Raw genomic sequence first — 6,787 nt, 5'->3', positions numbered from 1 at the left:
AAAATATCCTTCCAAAACTGAAGGATAACCACTATATGTTAATCCATAGTTAATAGTTTTCTTTAAGTACTTAAGTACTCGACGTACTGCTTGCCAATGTGATAGACTAGGGTTACTAGTATATCTACTCAATTTGCTTACCACAAAAGCAATATTTGGCCTTGTACTTGTCATTGCATACATTAAACATCGTATTACCCTTGCATATTCCAGTTGTGAAACTGTTTTACCACCATTAGGTAATATCTTTAAACTAGGGTCCAAAGGGGTTGAAATAAGAGAACATCCATAATTGTTGAATTTCTTGAGTACTTTCTCAATGTAATGAGATTTAGACAAAATCAATTTCTCATTTTCTCTCTTAATCTTTATACCTAGTATAACGTCTGCTTCTCCCATATCCTTCATATAGACATAAGATGATAAAATGATATAAGTCAAGCAAAGGATCAAACATACTGTTCAAAATGTGACCACGACAGACATAATCATCATTCTCCCATTTGTTCCTTTTCCGTTGTTCCTCCAATGTCTCAGTTTCGCTTTCTTTGGGTTGGAGAGAACTTAGAACATATGTCACGTTTAGAGCTAAGAGCAGGAAATGCATCTTCTTTTGCCATCGCCAGAAACCAACGCCTTCAAACTTGTCTAACTTGTGAAAGTTTGTAGACATCTCACAAATTGTTGTCATCTTAGAGAAGATATTTAGACTGTTGGAACAATTTTCCAAGAACTTAAGGAAACAAGATGAACAACAATGTAGACTTGATATATTCTTCTAGGCGTGAATACACACTTTCCTAAAAGCAATATTTCGTCACTTATAAGAGTGAAGGGGATCACGAAATCCACTTTTGAGATACAAAGAAGAAATACAACGATGATACTCACTCTTATTATTACCGTTAAACAAGAATATGTTTCTCAGAAATTGATTTGTGTTAAGAGGATAACCGAATGAATTTCAGTAGAGCACAAGATCCCTTTATATAAATGTTGATTAGGCATCTTTCAAACCCAAGAGATACCAGATTCTGATTAGTTACATCTTTTCATGAATAATTGTAACTCTTGGTGAATGGTAACTCTTCATGAATCTGAAAACTGTCTCTAATACTCTTAAATTCCAACACTCCCTATATATGAGATATGTAGTCTCGTTAAATCATGTCAGACGGTTTTATGTCTCATGATATTTGTTGCTAAGTCGTCGAAAGTAAAAAGTTATTAAAAGATCTATACATTTGAAAAAGAAAATATTCTTTTTTTAATAAGAGTATCATAAAAATATTTTGTTGTTTCTTTTATAACAAAGAGTGATTTAAAATATTTGTTTATTTAACTCAGGAGAGTTAAATAATATAGTTAATTGGACTATTTAATATTAAGAATGATTTTATTCGTAGTAATTCAGGAATAATTAAACTCGTTATAATCTTTCAAAGATTAGTAGAATCCTTTAAGAGTGCTTAAAGAAGAATTTGATGTAGCTTAGATTAGAGTGAACCAATATAAAAACAAGTCTTCTTCCTTGTTATTTTTTGAAAGACTGTCTAAACGCTTCTAAAACTCCTTAAGTGTTTAACAGTATTTGTACACCGTCTAACATCTGCAAATAGCATCTAACACTAAATTACAAAAATAAGTTTAAACTCAATTCAAACCCACACCCCCCTCCTTCTAGAGTTTACGTGTGATATTAGACGAGCAACATAGTTTTGGAGGAAAAAATTGAAGAATAATACCTAGGCCTTATGGAAATATCAGAAAAATAGACAGGGATATAAAAGAGATGAAGAAGAAACATGAACAAGAACAAAAAGAGTTGCAACCTTTACGTGAAAGAGAATGCCTTGGTAAGACCACATATGAATAATAAAGGTCCACCCTATCAACTCTAACCCAACTAGGGCCAATTAAGCAGATTCGTGTGGAGCATGGGCGAATGTGTTACCAATGAGGAGCATTGGTAAATATTGAAGATATTAGTTTTGATGATGCTACAAGAAGTTTTACCTGAAGGAATGTTTAAAAGCACTTTGTAGAAAATAAGTGTAATAGGAAAGTCTTAAAATTTTGTAAAACTTGTATTTTTTACTAAAATAATCGATTATGTTAAGCAATAATCGATTATCATGAGTCTTTCAGGAATAATCGATTATCACTTAACATAATCTATTATCATATTTTGAAAAACCTGTAACGGACTTGAATAATCGATTATCACTTACAATAATCGATTATTAGTGGCAGTTGGGACTTGACCTTTGATATTCAGAGTATCTGGCTATATATTGGACTTCTGTAAATTTTAGAAGTAACACTGTTGAACAGAAGCTTTGCAAAATACTGTTAGTCAGAGGAAGTTCTCAAAAGCTATAGTTCAGGTTCCCTTGCTTGGTCTCGTGAATAGGAGAAGCTCGCGTTTCGTGTGTCAATAGTCGGAGCGGTTCTCTTTGAGTTAGCAAGGTGCTCTGCCTGGTCTCTTGAACAAGAGAAGCTCAAGTTTCATTTGTCGATAGTCGGAGCAGTTCTCTTCGAGTTGGCAGAGTGTTCATCTTCCGGTTCGTTCGTTGAAGGAAGGTTTATTTTATCAGTTTTTATTCACTATATTTGTAATCTGTGAAACTCATTTTTAGTGGAACTGTTAATCACCTTTTATAGTGATTAACGACTGGACGTAGATTCTTCTGAATCAAACCAGTATAAAAATTACTCGTGTGATTTTTTTACTCCCTGCACTCGTTATTTTCATTTGCACATCAATTGTTCGATAAATTGTCTCTTAGAAAATTTATTTTATAAACTGACCATTTTAATACAAAAGTGACCGAACACGCTTTCCGCTAACTTAAGTTTTATTCCACTGCGTTACACTCAAAACAATACCTGTTACCAATAAGGAGTATTGGTAAATCTTGAAGAAAATTGTTTTGATGATGCTGCAAGAAGTTTTATTTGAAGAGAACATTAGAATTATTTAAAAGCAATTTGTAGAAATTGAATGTAGTAGGAAAGTATTAAATAAATTGTAAACCTTGTATTTTCTACTGGAATAATCGATTATGGACAAGCAATAATCGATTATCATTTGTATTTTCTACTGGAATAATCGATTATGGTCAAGCAATAATAGATTATCACAAGTCCTTAAGGAATAATCGATTATCATTAGGAATAATCGATTATCACATTTTTGAAAAACCTATAACGGACTTAAGTAATCGATTATCACTTACAATAATCGATTATTCGTGGCAGTTGGGATTTGACCTTTGATATTAAGAGCAGATGGCTATATGTAGGGTTTCTGAGAAATTCAAATGCAACGTTTTTGAACAGAAGCTCAGTAGAATACTGTTTTTCAGAGGAAGCTCTCAGAAGCTAGAGTTCAAAGTTCCCTTGCTTGGTCTCGTGAATAGGAGAAGCTCACGAATCGTTGGTCGATTGCTAGAGCGGTTTTCTTCGAGTTAGTAAGGTGCTCTCCCTCGTGAATAGGAGAACCTCGCGAATCGTTGGTCGATTGCCGGAGCGGTTCTCTTCGAGTTGGCTGAGTGTTCTTCTTTCGGTTCGTTCGTCAAGGGAAGGTTTATTTTTATTAGTTCTTTTTCACTGTCTATTGTAATCTGTGAAATATTTTTTAGTGGAACTGTTAATCACTCTTTACAGTGATTAACGACTGGACGTAGATTCTGTTGAATCGAACCGATATAAAAATTACTTGTGTGATTTTGTATTCCCTACACTGTTTATTGTTTACACATATCAATTGTTCGATAAATTTTCTGAAAGAAAATTGATTTTCTAAAGCGGACCAAGTTATTTTAAAAAAGTGACTGAACACGCTTTCCGCTTACTCTAAGTTTAATTCCGCTGCGTTATACTCTTCAAACCATACCTGGCTGGTACCAACAATTGGTATCAGAGCTTGCTTTGATAGTTTTTCAAAATTTGTGAAAATGGTCGGTCACAACCAAAACCTTGTATATGCCGAGGGTGCTTCTATTAACAGACCACCACTTTTCACTGGTGATAATTATGCGTTCTGGAAAGTCATAATGGAAATTTTTATGGGGTCTGTTGATAGAGGCATCTGGGAAGCTATACAAAATGGTCCTTATATTCCTAAGAGAACAGTTGATGGTGTAGAGGTAGAAAAACCATACTTTAATTGGACTGCTGAAGAAAATAGACGAGCTCAGTTTGATATAAAAGCTCACAATATTATTTCATCTGCTATTGTACTTGATGAGTTTTATAGAATTTCTGTGTGTAAGACAGCACAGAAAATGTGGGAAGTCCTCAGAGTCACACATGAAGGAACAGAGGACGTGAAACGTGTAAGGAAGAACACTCTCATTCAGGAGTATGAGATGTTCAGAATGCAACATGGAGAAACAATTTATGATGTCCAAAAGCGTTTCACTCACATAGTGAATCACTTGACTGGGTTGGGTAAGACCTTTGATACTGATGAATTGAATGTAAAATTTTTGAAATCATTGGACAGGTCTTGGCAACCAAAGGTGACTGCCATCTCAGAGTCACAAAATCTCTCTCAAATGACGATGCCAATTCTGTTTGGAAAGCTTCGTGAACACGAGCTTGAGTTAAAGAGATTAAATGCTGAAGAAGATCAAGGCAAAAGGAAGACACTTGCCTTCAAGTCAGAGATCTTTAAAGGGAAAAGTTCAAAAACTTTTGAAGATGATGATTCTGATGATGAGGAAAACATGAGCCTCATGATAAAGAAGTTTGCCAAGTTTATGAAGGCAAAAGGAAAGGAGAAACTCCGCAAAGAAAGGGGAGAAAATCAAGAATCTCCTTCAAGTGTATAATGCCATGGTTGTGGAGAAAGAGGACACATGAAAACTGAATGTCCAAAGAACAAGAAAAGTGAGGAAAAGAAGGAAAGAAAATTTCAAAAGAAAAAGAAAGCTTACATAGCTTGGGAGGACAATGCTTCCAGCTTAACAAGCTCAAGTGATTCAGATGAGGAAGCTTATATTTGTCTAATGGCTGACTCAGAAGATACTGGAAGCCAAGTAAGTGATTCTAGCTTTGAATCTAGTGAATTAGACTTGGAAAAGGCTTTCTTTGAATTAATGAATGAGTCTGAAAAACTTGATGCTGCAAATAAAAAGCTTAAGAAAGACCACAATGAATTGAAATTGAAATATGACAAATTGCTTGATGATGAAGTTGTTATAAGAAACAAAATTAGTAATTTAGAAACAAAATTGTCTGATGCAAATGCTACTNGTGAACCTGTTGAGTGTTTGTCTTGTAAGAGTCATATGTTTGATATTNACATACTTGAAAACTTACTTNCAAAGGCAACCAAGAATATTTCANATGCTAAGACAAACTTTAATAAAGNCAATGTTAAAAATAGAAACATGCATCAAAATTATAANTCCAAAGTAAGAAAAACTCGTAGAGTTTGGGTTGAAAAAGGGACTTTTGTTAAAAATAAAGTGAGTAATGTGTGTTGTTTTTACTGTATGAAGCATGGTCGCACATCAAACAAATGCAACATTAAACATTTCGATGTTCCAAATGGTAAATATGAATGGATTAAAATTATTAAGTGATATATACCTGCATAAACTAACCCCAAGGATAGATTGGGGACCTAAAATTCTTGCAAATTTGTTTTGTAGGAACCAACTAAGTCAAAGAAGGCATTGTGGTATCTTGACAGTGGTTGCTCAAGACACATGACCGGTGACAAGAAAATATTCATCTCCTTTGAGAAGAAGAAGCAAGGATTTGTGACTTATGGGGATAACAACAAAGGTAGAATCATGGGAATCAGAGACATTGGAGGAGGAAACACATTGACTATAAGAGATGTCCTGTATGTTGAAGGTCTCAAGTATAACCTCCTAAGCATAAGTCAATTATGTGACAAAGGTCTCAAGGTAACATTTGAAAGTGATAAATGCACTGTTTACTTTAAGGATTCTACTGATATTGCTTTGCAAGGTTTTAGGCACAACAACATATATTTGATTGACATTGAAAGTGCATCTAGTCATAGTATAACATGCTTAGTTGCTAAAGAAGAAAATCCTTGGCTATGGCATAAAAGAGCTGCACATATTCACATGCAACATTTGAATAAATTAATTTCTAAAGATCTTGTGATTGGTTTGCCTAAACTGAAATTTGAGAAAGACAAATTATGTTCTACATGTCAAAAAGGTAAACAAACCAAATCTTCATTTTCATCTAAAAGCATGATTTCAACATCAAAACCTTTAGAACTTTTGCATATGGACTTGTTTGGTCCATCTAGAATTAAAAGTTTTGGTGGAAATTACTATGCTCTTGTAATTGTTATTGATTATTCTAGATTTACCTGGACTTTCTTTTTAACTTTGAAAACTGAATCTTTCAAGGCTTTTAAATCTTTTGCTAAACGTATTCAAAATGAGAAAGATTTGAAAATCAAAACCTTGAGAAGTGATCACGGTGGTGAATTTGAAAATGAATCCTTTGAAAATTTTTGTGAAGAATATGGCATTGCACATAACTTTTCAACTCCTAGAACTCCCTAGTAGAACGGTGTTGTTGAAAGGAAAAATAGATCATTAGAAGAATTAGCTAGAACACTTATGAATGAATCTAATGTGTCAAAATATTTTTGGGCTAATGCAGTAAGTACAGCTTGTTATGTGTTAAACATAATGCTTATTAGGCCAATTCTGAAATTAACTCCATATGAACTGTTGAATGGTAGAAAACCAAATGTATCACATTTGAAAATTTTTGGATGCAAATG

Source organism: Vigna radiata, unplaced genomic scaffold (genome assembly GCF_000741045.1).
Source record: "Vigna radiata var. radiata cultivar VC1973A unplaced genomic scaffold, Vradiata_ver6 scaffold_171, whole genome shotgun sequence".
NCBI classification, from domain to species: Eukaryota; Viridiplantae; Streptophyta; class Magnoliopsida; order Fabales; family Fabaceae; genus Vigna; species Vigna radiata.
This window is presented reverse-complemented; position numbering follows the sequence as displayed.